The following is a 15,650-nucleotide window of genomic DNA, read 5'->3' on the forward strand; positions in this document are numbered from 1 at the left end:
TGGGCTGGTTGAAGGGTTGGATTATCTTTGTGGGTTTGGGGGTTTTATTTTTGTTTTTTGGCTTTGGTTTTTGTTTGGGTCTTTGGTGAATGGTTTTCATCCTTTTAGGCTGTAGGAAACCTTTTTAACTGCTTGTAACAGGATTATTGTATGGTCCACCCAGAATCAGACTGAAATGAATGGTGAATAATTCAATACGGGGAAGGAATTTACCCATAGAAAATCTCCTGGGGCATGCCTTCTTCCCCACACTGGGTGGTCCCCCCTAGGACTCAGGGCTGCCTAAGGAATTAGAGTGGCCACACTTTGGAGTCAGACCCAGGTTCAGATTTCGGCTCCTTGCCGGGAGACTTGAGCTGAGGTTTGGTCGGTTCTCAGACTGTAGGCTTCTGAGAGTCAGGAAGTCGCGTGGGCTTGCTTGACTGTCGCCTGATCTTTCTTTTTTTTTTGGTGGGGGGGGGGCGTCGGTCTCAACCTAACATCCTCTGTAGAATTTCTAACAGCATAAGGCATTCAGGAATGAGGGTTCCTTACCCATACCTTTCCTCACCTTCCTTGACTGTTGTGCCCCTCCCTGGTTCTTAGTTGGGTGTCACTTTGAGAGAAAGGCTAGTTGGAGGCAAATTTTCCCAGAGCCCCCATTCCCCCCACCCCGCAACACACACACACACACACACACACACACACACACACACGCACACGCACACATCTGTCCTGCAGAAACAGGCCCAAGGAGGTCATGAGAAGGCGACCTCAGTGGGGGCTGTTGATTTACTTTGCCCACCAGGAAGCAGTGTACTCGCATAGGGCTGGAACTTTTTTTAAAATTTTATTTATTTATTTATTTATTTTTAATTTATTTATTAGTGGGTCACAGTGAGGGTACAGTTACAGATTTATACATTTTTGTGCTCATGTTTCCCTCATAGAAAGTTCGAAAACCCATCCCTTCACCAGTGCCCATTCTCCACCACAAATAAACCCAACATCCCTCCCACCCCCCAATCCCATCTCCCCCACCCCCACCCCCGCCACTGTGGCAGGGTATTCCCCTTTGTTCTCTCTCTCTAATTAGGTGTTGTGGTTTGCAATAAAGGTGCTGAGTGGCCATTGTGTTCAGTCTCTAGTCTACATTCAGCCCGCTTCATCATAGGGTTGGAACTTAAGGACTGGAATTGTCTGTCTCTGGTCTGAAGCACCAGGAACCTACGAAGCTGCCCATGTACCCCCAAACCCTGTCCTGGACCTTCCCTGGCTTGCCCTGTCTTCAGGGCCTGTGTGTGGTCTCTCTGTAGCAGTCAAGTGCTCTCCAACACTTACTGTTTATCACGTGAACCCCTAGAAACAAGCTCCTCAAATGGCAGCCACTTCAGTTCAGAACCACACTCAACAGTGCTGAGAGGGCAGCAAAGGAGGAATTTATGTGGCCCCGTGCCCGCTCCACGCTGAACACTTGCAAACACAGACAACCCACTGCTCCTTGTCATTCCTCTGGGTAACTCTTAGCTGCCTTCCTACCATGGTCTGCGAGTAGCCACGATGAAGGGTGAAGACAAATCCCTCTCTGAATGAGGACAGTCTGGCTTCTCTCAGGACCTCCTCCCTTTCCTTATGTGCAGGGCAGCCTTGCATTTCAGAATCAATGTTATGACCTAAAAAAAAATCTAGGGGCTGGAGAGATAGCACAGCAGGTAGGGTTCGATTCCTCTGCCCCTCTCGGAGAGCCCGGCAAGCTACTGAGACTATCTTGCCTGCACAGCAGAGCCTGGCAAGTTACCCGTGGAGTATTCGATATGACAGAAACAGTAACAGAAAGTCTCACTGTGGAGACATTACTGGTGCCCGCTCGAGCAAATCAATGAGCAATGGGATGGCAGTGACAGTGGTGACAGTGACAGTGGAGCGATAGCACAGTGGGTAGGGCATTTGCCTTGCACGAGGCTGACCGGATTTGATTCCCAGTATTCCGTATGGTCCCCCAGTCCTGCCAGGAGTAATTCCTGAGTGCACGAGCCGTGAGAAACCCCTGTGCAATGCCAGGTGTGACCCAAAAAGCGATATATATATATATGTAAAGCAAGCCTTCTGCCTGGAAGCCTTTGGTGGTATCACTTCTGGGAGCCATCAACCAGAGCACAATAATCAGACTGATAGGCTAATTGGGGTGGGGGAATTCTCAGGACTCGACCTTACCCAGTTGTAGGATGACATTGCTTTGTCCTTTCCCCTCTTGCCAAAAGGAGCTTATCTCAGTTTATACCAGAGTTTAGGCTTACCCCAGTCACACCCATCAAGGTGTTCCTGAGTCACTCCCATCTCTTTGTTTAGCTGTAACTACTTCTCTATGCTCTCTTCCCCAAAACAGTTAATCAGCTTTTCCCCCTAATCTGACTCTGCTAATTTGTAAGGTCAGACCTTCCTAGGACACTGAACTTAGAAGTTAACATTGCTTTTGTCCTCTCCTTCTGCCTTTTGAATAATTTACTTTAAAGCAATGTCCTTTTTGTATAGACACAAGAAGACAATATTATGCTTTTGTAACTTGGGACTTAATTGGCTTAGAATATTATTCATCCCCGGGCATCTGCTTTCTCCACTTAAGCCTCAGTTGCCCTCAGTTCCTAGCACCCCAAAAGTAGGGTCTCAGTGAGGGACGGGACGGATCCAGGGCAAGCAGTGAGTTATGTGCTATCCTGGCATCGAGATGGGCCTGGCCAAAGTGCCTAATTCTTAGCTATAAGTTAAGAGCTTGATCATGGACAAATGCTGTCATGATCCAAAAGTAATGATGATACTAGGACCCTGCTAGGGATAGGAAAGACTAATATGACCTGAGCACTGTAGTCTGAGATCGAGATGGCCCCAGGAGAGCAATTCTATAAGCTTTAATGCATTTCTTATTGTGTCCATACAAAATGATTAATATTATGAATGCTTGAAACACTCATGGGACTCCGCCCTTTGGTGGATCCTCCTGCTGAAATAGAATCAGTCCTAGGAGAAGCATCCCCTGAGGGAAAGGAACCTTACCCCTATTGACTGTGACCACACCTATGTGTATGCCCCAACCCCCTCATGCTGGGAGGATTTAACTAGGCTGTAAGAATGGGTTGTGGGGCTGGATCCGGGGGGAGATCCAGAGAGAGATCCAGAACTGGGAGAGAAGCAGAGAGAGAGAATGAAATAAACTGATCAAGCAACCAGTTTGGCCTTCTTCCTTCCATCACCTGCCCTTGACCAACAGCTACACACAGTGGTTCCAGAGCATTGAACATGGGCAGTGAGACAGAGCCGCTCGGAGAGCCCACGAGTGCACAGGCGTGTTTAGTATTTTACACCCAGTCATTTTTAGGTTTCCCTTCTGAATCTTCTATTCCAAAGGATGGAGGGCCTGTCTGGAAGATCTGGATACTGAGGGAGATAAATTTGGGAGACCCCATTCTCTAGTCCTGGGACGGTCCAGTCCCTAGACAGCTGGGTCAGGTGTGGACCCAGCCTTGAGTGAAAGTTGACATGCTTTCAGAAAATGAGAGAAGTGTGCTGTTGGGGTCAGGCCAGCTGCAGGAAAACATGACCGTGGGCATGAGATGTAAACTGCTCTGCCCGAATTCTGGGCTTCAGTCCTTCTGCTGTCTCTACCTCTCCCAGGCTGGGGGACCGGCCATGGAGAGCAACCAGGCTCTGTTTCAGAAAGTATTGTCCAATGAAGGTATCTGAATGATGGTTGAGTCAATGAATCAGGATGATGTGCCCAAGGCACAAACCTTCCTGAAGCTTCTAGGGGGCCTGTTTCATCCAAAGCACACATTTAGTGAGAAGCAAAATGTAAACAGGAGAGCCTTGGAGGGCTGGTATTGACCTTCTAGAAAATTCCTTTGTTTCTTGTTGGAGTTTTATTCAACGAAGTTTATGTTGCAGGTCAAAACTTTGACTGGATAGGAGAAACCAGATTTTGACCCAGCTTTGGGGACCATAAAAAGATAATCCTGGATCATTACTGGGAACTTTCAGGATCACTGGGAAAGGCAGTGCCCAGGATTAAGGAGCCTCTTTTCCTCAATGGATGCTACTGTGAGAAACTCTACTGGCATTTTTTAAGGTCTCCGTCTCTTAATTCTCTGAGGCATATGCACAGGCAGTGAAGAGTGAAGACATCAATTCTTTGACCTTAACCTTTCTGAGCGTTTCCTTGACTGTCAAAGGAGGGCTGTGTCTCCTTCACAGGCTGTCTTAGAATGTAATTAAACCAGCCAGTTCCTGGCACAGAGAAGCCTCCTTGGGTGTGGTGATTATAATGATGATGATGATGATGATGGTGACAATGATATGATGATAATTAGCTTTAGGGGGATTTGCAGAAGCCCTCATTCTGGAATAGCTGTGGAAATTCCAAGCTCCAAAGAGGAGAATGGGTCCCAATTAAAGTGGATCAATCATCTCGGTAGGAGGTGGGGTTTTCCTAGTTCCCATCTGCAAGGCCTGCTCACCAAATACCCGGTCCAGCTCTTTCTGATGGATCTTTAATCCTCCTCTGCTGATTCCCCAAGAAAGTATTTCTAACCCTTCAAACATAACTGCTGCGAAACCCATGTGGCTATCTAAGAGACCACCAGGGTGTTGTTCCTTTGCAAATCTGTGATACAGCCTTGCTCTTGTACCCTCTCTTTCTCTATTCCTATCTCTTTCTGTCTCCCTCTTCTTCTTTTCTTTCACTGTCTCCCCTTCTCTTCTCCCTCTCTTCTCTCTCACCCTTTCTTTCTCTCTCCTTCCTTTTCCCATATGTGTCTGTGTGTGTATTGTGTGATGTTCGAGTGTGTGTGTGTGCACACACTTAACTTCATTAGATAAAAACTCTTCAGTGAGGTGTGCAGAAACCACAAAACCACTTGCATTCATTTTATCCCCTTTGTCCATGTGAAATGAAATCTTCGCAGTCTATTCCTGGGTACTTAAAGGTTTGTCCAGCTACACCAGAAAGATGCATTCCCCCAGGTGTCAAGCTCTGAGGGTGGGTGAAAGGCCACACCAGGCCTGACATTGTCCTTCTGAGCTCCAGCTTGACTTGGTCTCAATGAAGTGCCCTGAAGGCAGCAGAAAACCTAGCTTCAAGCCTAGGAGCCACTGCCACGGCATATGGATTATCTCAGTTGGAATCTTCCTCAAAGCCCACCCATCTTAAGGATACCCCCAGCTCTTTCCATCACTTTCTCAAACGACCAAATGACCTTGGCCTAGAAAACTTTTTCAAAGGTGAGCCCAGCAAGTGTTCTGTGTTGATTACAATTCATGGACATTTTCATTCAAGTGGACCAACTTGGGTCCCCTTGGAAGAGTAGGACCATAAAGCAGGTCAAAAGGAATCAAAAGACTTTTGGTCTAGTTCCTTCCATCCTTGACCTGTATTTGGTTATCATGCATGGAAAAGTGGGTCGGGGGGAGAGAAAGTAAGGGTGTCCCTGGGTGGGGCCCAGCATGGGGAGTAGCAAGAAGATGTTCCAGAGATTAGAAAAGCCTTTTCAAAAGGCTGGCTACCACGGATGCAGCTGACTAAGCTGAATTGTCGCAGAGCTCAGGAGTGACATCACCCGTTAAATGACAGGCATCCCGGCAACAAGAAATCCTAAGTTTATTGGGAAGTGATGAAACACAGCCTAAGGAGTCAGAAGGCCTTTCACAATGGAGATGCACTGAGGTGGAAGGGAGGAGGGGGGAGTTCATGCATGTGTTCATACATGCACATGTGGGCATGTGCGTGTGTATAGATGCTTTGATATCCTAGTCATTGATATATTGCTTTTTTTTCCCCAGGAAAGGTAATGCTTAACAAATAACGCTCTGGAATATGAATTTAACCTTTAAGAGACCTACTCGGGTAGCCAGCTGGGAAGCATATGGGAAATGAATATTCTTAGAACCAGAAAACAAGCTGCTCGGGGTTGAGGATTTACAGACAGAAAAGGGACCAGACCAATTCCATCAGCAGAAAGAGAAGGTGTTGGAGCAGAGAGCCCTCTCGTTTGGTATGAAGTGTGGAAAGCTGGTGCTGAGGCGAGGGAATGAAAATTAAGATTAGGCCAAGAAATGTATTTTAATAGTAAAATAATGGTTCTTACATCCACAGTGTTTTGTCCCTGGGAGACACCGTCTCTACCCAGTTGTAACTCTTTGGTGCAGCTGAAGACACTGATTGGGAGATGGTAAGTCACTTGTGGAAGGTTGTACAGTATTGCAGGTAAGGGAAGGTGCTCGTTGTGCATTCCTGAAGGCCTGTGGTTCGGAAGCTTTGTGCTCTTTGAACCGTCACAGAGAAGATGCAGTGTGCTTCAGAGGGTTCTGATCATGGGATGGAAACAAGATGCAGGAGAGCGTGAGGGCCAGAGACACACAAGAAAAGATGGAAGGGTTCCCAACTCGGGAAGACCTGAGCAGTTTTCAGTAGGCTGGGTAAGAGGATTGCGTCCCCTACCTCAAACTTCCTTCCCCCTGCCAACAATTTAACTCTCACTGTTTCTGGGCCAAGGTGGATGTAGCTAACTTCCAAAGTCAGCGCTGCTATCATAACGTGTTGGGACATCTGCAAAGAGATAGAAGCTGGAAATGTCATAACTTCTCAGAATTTGTCAGAACTTTTAATCTTTCCTTATCAGGCACGAATCTATTTCTATTCCTTTCATCGCTAAAAAATATTGTGGAAAACCTTCCAGATGTCAGGGACCCTGCTCAACTAGACTCAGTATGAGAGAAGACATCCTTTCTGAAGTAAAAGTAACAGTAGCAAAAATGGAATTAGAAAGTATAACAGTTCAGAGCAGTGTTGATAATTTTTGCGTCTTTTCCCAGTAACTCTTCACAAGAAGTGTGCTCTATTTCAAAAGTTCTACTTACCACACAGTAGCAAAGATTTGGAATCAACCTAGGTGTCCAGCGACAGACAGGCGGTTCGTGAAGATGTAGTTTTATATACACATAGCTGAAGTATTACATAGCTGTAAGGAATGATGAAACCATGCAATTCACTGCAACATGGGTGGAATTGGAAGAATGTTAAATGAAGTAAGCCAGAAGAAGGATAAACACAGGATGAAATCACTTATATGTGGTGTTTAGAATAACTGGATGAGGGAATGAAATGGTTCAAGGAGGCAATGCTGAGTTAACTCTGGGTTCCAGAGTACAGGGAGGAGAAGGAAAGATATAAAGGGCAGGGGAGAGGTGAAGATACAGATGAAAAGCAGTGGGGGATCCGGAAGCAAAGGGATTCAGATACATCAGTGGTACTAAAGAATGTCAGAGCTAAATATCCAAACCGCAGAGTCAACAGGACTGAAATCATGAGACCCAAACCTTAACAACCAAACTGGTGTCTATCAAGATGACAGGCTGGGGATGAGGCTGTAAGGAAGGAAACTTGGGAATATTGGTGGAAGGAAGATGACACTGACACTGGTTGTGTGACCAGTGCTGGAATATTGTATGTCTAAAACTATGAATAACTTTGTAAACCATAGTGCTTTAATAAAAATTTTTAAATATTAATAAAATATCTAAAAGTTCTAGTTGACAGATAGAAACCCCCTAATGTTGAGGGCAAATCATCAGCTAAACTGGATATAACTAGATGGTCAGCAAGAGAGCTGTAGCAACCTAGACCATGACCAACTACATGCAGCTTAGAACTGTCATCAGGGATTACTTCCTCTGGTTCTAAAGGACGAATAAGAGTTTTGCAGGGCAGGGGTGGGTGAATGCCAGGAAGAATATTCCAGGCAGAAGACAAGACTATCCAAGTGCAGGAGCAGGGGCCATAGTCCAGTGAGGAGAGAATTTGCCTTGTACACAGCTGACCCGGGTTCAGTCCCTGGCATCCCATACCCCGAGCACCGCCTGGAGTAATTCCTGAGTTCAGAGCAGGAGTCACCCCTGAGCATTTCCAGATGAGACCCAAAAAGTCAAAAGAAAAACAAGCAAACAATAACAACAACAAAAAACAGACAATCTAAGTGCAGAATGTTGAAGGGGGATCTGATACAGATAAAGAAAAAGTGGAAAGGGTTGTTGGAATAAGAATATTGTTATGGTAGGAAACTGGAGAGAGAAGTGGGAACCAAATAGTTCAAGGTCACATGGGAAACAATCTTGACATTTAAATTTGATGACTTTGGTGCCTCGGCTTTTAGTTTCAGGATCACTCCGAGGGGTGGATTAAGTAGATTGCTGGAACACATCCCTAGGGCCTCTGGCTCGTGAGGTCTAACAAATTCCTTAAGGGTGCTAGTCCACAGTTGGAAAGTCACTAGATGATGGAATAGTGAGGAGTCACAGGTATTTCCTTTCTCCCAACTATTTATTTATTTTTATTTTATTATTATTATTATTATTTGCTTTTTGGGTCACACCCAGCGATGCTCAGGAGTTACTCCTGGTTTTGCTCTCAGGAATTACTCCTGGCAGTGCTTGGGGGACCATATGGGATGCTGGGAATCGAACCCAGGTCGGCTGCGTGCAAGGCAAATGCCCTACCCGCTGTGCTATCGCTCTGGCCCCATCAATTATTTATTTTAAAAGATGACTTTGCTGGCGGTGGGCGAACTGGAGACAGGTCTTCATTGGGTAGAGCAGACAGCACATGGAAGAATATGGAGTAAGAAGGCCAGGAAAGTCGCGAGAAACATCACATGGGATCATATGATGTTTTGAGATATCCTCAAAACAGATGGTAACCAATGAAATGTGGAGAAAGGTGACAGAGGAAGACACTGAGAAAGCTGACTGTGATGTTCCCGAGGCCTATTAAGTCTAAGTCAAACTCAAGAAGATGGCAAGATGAGTGGGTGTGAAGGCAAGAATGACATGTGTTGGGGCTGGAGCAATAGCACAGCGGGTAGAGCACTTGCTTTGCATGCAGCCGACCCAGGTTCGATTCCCAGCATCCCATATGGTCCCCTGAGCACGGCCAGGGGTAATTCCTGAGTGCAGAGCCAGGAGTACTCCTGTGCATCGCCGGGTGTGACCCAAAAAAGCAAAAAAAAAAAAAAAAAAAGAATGCCATGTGTTTGGTGGCCATAGATCAAAGCAGAGATACCAACTAAAGAATTAATTGTAGAAAACCAGCTCTGATTTACCTACTGCAAATATCCCAGGCCGGAAAAGCCTTTCCAGAGATATGTACATCTAGTCAGAGCTCAATGGAAGTCAAAAGGAGTTTAGAACTCATCAACCAATCAGAATGCAGAATTGCCTCAAGGGAACTCAGAAGGCTTCCTTGGTCTCATCCTAAAAGACTACCCAGAATAGTGCTCAATGCTGACTGAGGAGAAGAAAAGGGAGAATCTGAAATTTGGTGCATCTGCATCTTCACACTAGTGTCATCCAGGGAGGTGCACCCTTCGGTGAATGGGGGGATCAGAGACGTTTTGTTTACATTTCATTTATTGGGGGGAGAGGGGAGAGGGTTGGGTCACCTCTGGTGGTACAGGAACTAGTCCTGGCTCCATCCTCTGGAGTGACGCCTGACGATGTTTGGAGAACAATATATGTGCTTGGGAGAGAACTAGAGTCTACCAAATGTCAGGTAAACATCCCTTAGCCTCTAGACTATCTTTCTGGTCCCTTGACTTACATTTTAAAGGAAATAAATCAGACTTCTCAAAGCTGAAAACTAAAGATCCCGGGGTTAGAGCAATAGTATAGCAGGTAGGGTGCTTGCTTTGTATGCAGCCAACCCAGGTTTGATCCCATAATGTTCCTCAAGCAACACCAGAGCAATTATTTAGTACAGAGCCAGGAGTAAGCCCTAAGCATCACCAGGTGTAGTGCCCAAATAAATAAACAAACAAATAGACAAAAAAAACTTCAAAAGATTCTGGTTAGAAAGGGCAGATTGTGGTCGTGTTTTCTAGGCTAGGACCTTTGTCAGTTGTTAGTTTGTTTCCTTGCATGCTTCATGGTCAACCAAGGAAACGGCCCCATGCTTGTTCTAGCATCCTTTGTCTGGCTCTGATCTCAGATCTGAGCTTCACATACGAATTCCTTTTCCTTGGGGACAACCTTTCCTGACACCTTCACCACCATTTTATACTTGCAAAGCAGTGAGCGTTACATTTCATGTCATAGACCACAAGTGAAATTACAGCTGTATAGTTATTTGCGTAATTACTCATTTGATATGCCATCTCATTTGTCAATACTCTCTATAGGCATTGATGCTGCTTTTAATCAGAGCCCTGTGCTAAAGGCTGGCCACTAAACTGCCAGTAGATCATGAATCAACACTTGTACAACTGAATGAATGACTCCCCTTAATCAGTTGGGACCACACCATGGGAAGAGGGAGTTGATCGGCCTCAGGGAGAATGGATCTCTGTGCAAGGTTCTATTGCTCTTTCATTAGTTAGACATTTGGTATGAAATAAGAGACTACGTCATGGAGGCCAAAAGCTCAACAACAATCATGATGTCCTTTTTAGTCCAAAGATCTGAGACTTTTATTCTCCAGTGAAGTGTGGGACAAGATCTCATATCAGAAGCAACAACTTTCAAATACAAAGGACATGGTCATGAACCAGTGTCAAGTTCAGACTTCTGATATTTCTTATATGAAAAACTGCATCGTTGATGGAATAGTCACTTCTTCATTCAAGCAGACATTTATTCAGCCAACTTTCGCAGAGAATCCCTCTTGACCTAGAGCTATTCTCCTCCTAGTACGAGCCAATCTCTGAGGCTCATACCTTAATGAAACTTACCTGGAGTGATAGCGCAGTGGGTAGGGCATTTGCTTTGCATGCAGCTGACCCGGGTTTGATTCTTCCACCCATCTCGGAGAGCCCGGCAAGCTACTGAGAGTATCTCGCCAGAGCATAGCCTGGCAAGCTAGCCCTGGTATATGCAATATGCCAAAAACAGTAACAACAAGTTTCACAATGGAGACATTACTGGTGTCCACTCGAGCAAAATCGATAAACAATGGGTTGACAGTACTACAGTGCTACCATCCAGAGGGTGTGATGAGAAAAGAAATTTAGAAACTAGAATATATGTGATAGGGCCAGAAAGATAGCACAGGGATGAAGGCATTTGCCTTACATATGGCAAATGCTAGTTTGATCCTGAGCACCACATAGGGGTCCTTGAGTATAGAATCAAGAATGAATTCTGAGCACCATTGGATGTGGTCTCAAATCCTGCCCCCTTTTAGAAAAAGAGAGAGAGAAAGATAGAAAGTATGAGTATAAATTAACTTCAGGTAGTGGTTAACTGTCATCACTGTCATCCCATTGCTCATCGATTTGCTCGAGCGGGCACCAGTAACGTCTCCATTGTGAGACTTGTTTTTTTCTGTTTTTGGCATATCGAATACACCACGGGGAGCTTGCCAGGCTCTGCTGTGGGGGCGAGATACTCTCGGTAGCTTGCCAGGCTCTCCGAGAGGGCCAGAGGAATCGAACCCGGGTCTCCCACGTGCAAGGTGAACACCCTACCGCTGTGCTATTGCTTCAGCAATTAGGTTAATTATAAAACAGCAAAAGGACAGAGATCGAGAAGGGGGCAGTAAGAGGCAAGGTGATGGGAATATTCCAAGTTCTTATTTTTATGATTGAAGTTCTGGCTGCTCTTAGACCCAAGTCCTGTCTAAGGAAGGTCAAACACACTTTAATTTGCTCTATGAAGCAGACGGTCCTAACTCACGTGGAGAATCTTTATCCTAACATCAAAAGCTAAGCTTTGGCAATGGGAATACAAAGAGGTTCTCTTCAAGCATCTTCCCATTCCTCAGCTCCAAGTAAGCTTGTGATCACAAAAACCTCAAGCACCCCTTTTTCTGCAGAAGATGAGAGAATTGTAGACTCTTTGCTTCTCCCAGGAAGGTCCCCTGGCCCTGCCACACCTGCTTCCTTGCTGAGAAACTCAGCCCCGTTGCCTGGTTCCAGAGTAGCTTCACTCTGTTGCCAGGGAGGGCCTCCCCTTACATCCTCTCTAGATGCCAAAAGGCCTGGGATGGAGCTTGGGCAGGGGCCAGCCATTTCTCTGGATCCCTGTGCTTTATCAGCTACACAGGCGGGGTGAGGGGCTGGGGAGGTGGGGGGTTGGGGTGAGGTATACTGTGATCCTTGATGGTGGAATATGTGCACTGGTGAAGGGATGGGTGTTCGAGCATTGTATAACTGGGACTTAAACCTGAAAGCTTTGTAACTTTCCACATGGTGATTCAATAAAAGAATAAATTTTTAAAAAATCCAAATAAACAAAACAAAACAAAAGGTAGAAATTTGTCCAACCCAGAGCTTCATTTCTGGCTCCAGAACCCCAAGAGAACTGTTTTGTTTTGTTTTGTTTTTTAATCTCAGGCATGCTTCAAGGAAAATTACTTTGGGGCCTTTGTCACAGTGAAATTTTATGGCCGAGTTACATGTAATACATAGCCCTTTATGTGAATTGAGCATTAAACAATGTCCTGGGGCCAACGCCATAATACAGCAGGTAAGGCACTTGCCTTGAACGCAGCTGCTCCAGATTCAATCTCCAGCCCCTTAGGGTCCCCTGAGCCCACCAGGAGTAACTCCTGAGTGCAGGGCCAGAAGTAAGCCCTGAGCACTTCTGGATGTGGCCAAAAATAAACAAACCAAACATCCTAGTTCGATTGTAAAGGATCCTGGGAATTGACCCCATCTAGCTGGAAGGGGTGATGGGGTGAGATGTGGGCCAGCGGGGTTGTCCCTGGGAAGCTCCAAAAAGCTGCTGGAACCTCTTCCATCCCAACCTCTGAAGACTGGTAGACCAAGATACTTTAGCCAACTCAGCCAAAATCTTGTAACCAACAGGTGGGGCAGAGCTGACAAAAGAGCCAGACTTTTTTCAGTCCAGATCCCCGCTCCTATCCCACACCACTTACACAGGCAACTTTCCGACCAAAAGCAGAGGGCTCAGTGGTTAGAGAGGGCTTTCGATGCCCCATTCAAGTCAAGCAGAAAGGCACCTCTGCTTCTTCTGGGGACTGCAGACATCCTGAGAGTTCCACCTGTAATCTTCCGTCTGTTTCCTTTACACCCATCACACTTGCAGAGGGTCCCAAACTAATTTGACCTACTCCCCCCGCCCCAACATGCAAAATCGCTCAGCAACCTCCTTCTCCTTGGACATCGATGTTCTTGAGCAAACCAAAGGGACTCACTCCTGATTGCACTGGACAAAACTGTTTCCTGGATTGTTTCAGCATCCCCTGCCCCATGGTGCAACATCACCAATATGGACAAGTACTGCTCCTGGTTAGGGTTGTAGTGACCCAAATTCAGGAGACAAGAGTCTTGAACTCCCATCCTGACAGACATGCCAAGGGGGCTTAGGTTCCTAAATTCCATTCGGTCTCTAGTTTACTGTCTGCTGGTGGTGAGGAGGGTGGGTGTGGGTGGTTGTATGAAGGCTTAAGCCAAACAGCACAGGTCAGCTGAGAACTGGAGCCTGGATCAGGGTCCTGGGGACCTGTGATGGGCCTCCTTCAAGTGTAGAGAATAAGGGATTTCTGGGTACTCCCAGGGAAGAGTGAAAAACAGCAGTCCTTTCTAACGGGAGCAGCCATTGCTTACCTAATGCACCTCACTGACTGAAACCTGACTGAATCCCCTGTCCTACCTCATAAGGATGCCCACAGGATGGAAGGAAGAGACACAATATTTGGTCCACGCTTGGCATCCAGGAAACTCTCAGCAACACTAGCTCCCTCCCGGAGGCAGTCCGGTTGGCCAGCTTCCCCTACCGCGGCCACGCCCACATTCTAGTCATGGTCACTCTTGGTTCTAGAACCGGGTCCCTTTTTCTTGTTCAAATTCCTCATGTTATAAACCATGACTTTGTTTATAAGCAAAGTCATAAACCAAGTCAGTTCTTCCAGGAATTGCGACTTCTAAGTTTTAGGCCAAATCTGGAAACTTTTCAGTGTCTTTGCCAAAATTCCCAGGGTTCCAGGTACATAGAAGATTCCTGATGGATAAAGTTTTCCTTGTTGTATCTGACTTTCCTGCGACTTGGACTCAAACTTCACCATGCCAGACTCCCAGAGGGCCTCTCCGTGCCAGAGCCTGGGCAAGACCCCGTGAATTGCTCTCCTTTGGGATGTGATTGGCTCCATCAGGAGGGTAAAAGGAATAAAAGATGCAGGATAGACAGTAAAAAAAAAACGAACCACTCAGTATGCCCTTCAAGAGCTATAAGTGTTAGGCCAATAGCTGGAAGGGCACTTGCCATGCACATAGCCAACCTGGGTTCAATCCCTGACACCACATATGTTTCCCTGAGCATTGCCAAGAATGACGGTTCAATGTTTAACACAGAGCAACATTTAGCACAGAGCCAAGAGTAAGCCCAGAGATCTGGTAGGTGTGGCCTGAAGAAAAAAAAAGTTATAGATGTGAATCCTAAACTCCTCGCCACGAGACTCCAGCTGGGGGTCTTCAGCACCCTTCTCTCTCCACACTCGCTTCCCAACTTGGGAAGCAAATCACAGCCCCCCTCCTGGAAAGAAAGACACACGTAGCTGGACTACACTGTGATCAACAGCTTTCACGACAGCTTGCCATCACAGCACAGGGCGCTTGCTTCACACCAGCAAGCTGATTTGTAGTGTGAGAACTTTAAGAGAGAAAAAGTGGTGAGGCCACAAAGACACAGTTCTGCAGAGAAAGGGAAGCCTGAGTCCTCGGGAGCCAAGGAGCGCGGTGAGATGGCTCACAAGGGATGCAGATGTTTCATCTGTCCTGAAGGTCCCAAGCACCAGCTTTCTTTCCACGGATTCCTGTTGTGGTCCATGTAGAGCTGAAAGAGAAGGAATAGATGTGGCCAGCAGGTGGACGCCCTCTGTAGCTCCCAGGAGGAGCTTGGTTTTGGAGAATGGACAGGCACAAAGTCATGTCAAAGGAGAGACGTCCTGGGCAGGAATTAGAGAAGGTGTGTGTGGTAGGGACCTGTCAGTGCTCACCTGACATCTGGATCTCACCCATCCCTCTCATCCTCCCAGGCTGGTTCTCAGGACCGGTGGAAGGATCATCTCTGTTGAACTTTCAGCGCCCATCCTGGGTCTCAGTTCTGGAGCAATCCCATTTTCAGCAATCCCATTTTTCTACCTCTTTTTGCCCATGCTTCCTTCTGTCCCATATCAAACCGGCTCAGGTCAGTATGACTTGAATCTGAGGTCAGGTCCCTCACAGTGGGTCTTGGAGTCCACCCTAACATCACCGGAGTCCACAGGCCATGTTCCAGACTGGCGTCGTGTGCTACTCTTTACATCTTGGGTAAGTGTGGCTACGATCCCTCAGGATGGGATCAGAGTTGGGGACTATAAGAACGCAGGCTGGTCCGGTGCAGTTGATATAAATAAGACAGAATTTAATATATATTTACTGAATGAATAAGCATTTTTTTTGTATTTCCTGTTCTACGGAGTAAGGCAAGAAATTATTTAATCTGTCTTATAAATATTTATGTAAAAGCATAAAACCTCAAAACTTTTAAGGCTCAGCAATTAAAGTAGAATATTCCATTATTTTTTAAAATATGCTCAGGCAGAATGTCTCCTTTTTAATTTACTGTAACTAAATAAGCAAATACATCGTGATTTTCACTTTAAAAAACCCATTTTAATCTAAAAAAATAAGAAA

Source organism: Sorex araneus, chromosome 6 (genome assembly GCF_027595985.1).
Source record: "Sorex araneus isolate mSorAra2 chromosome 6, mSorAra2.pri, whole genome shotgun sequence".
NCBI classification, from domain to species: domain Eukaryota; kingdom Metazoa; phylum Chordata; class Mammalia; order Eulipotyphla; family Soricidae; genus Sorex; species Sorex araneus.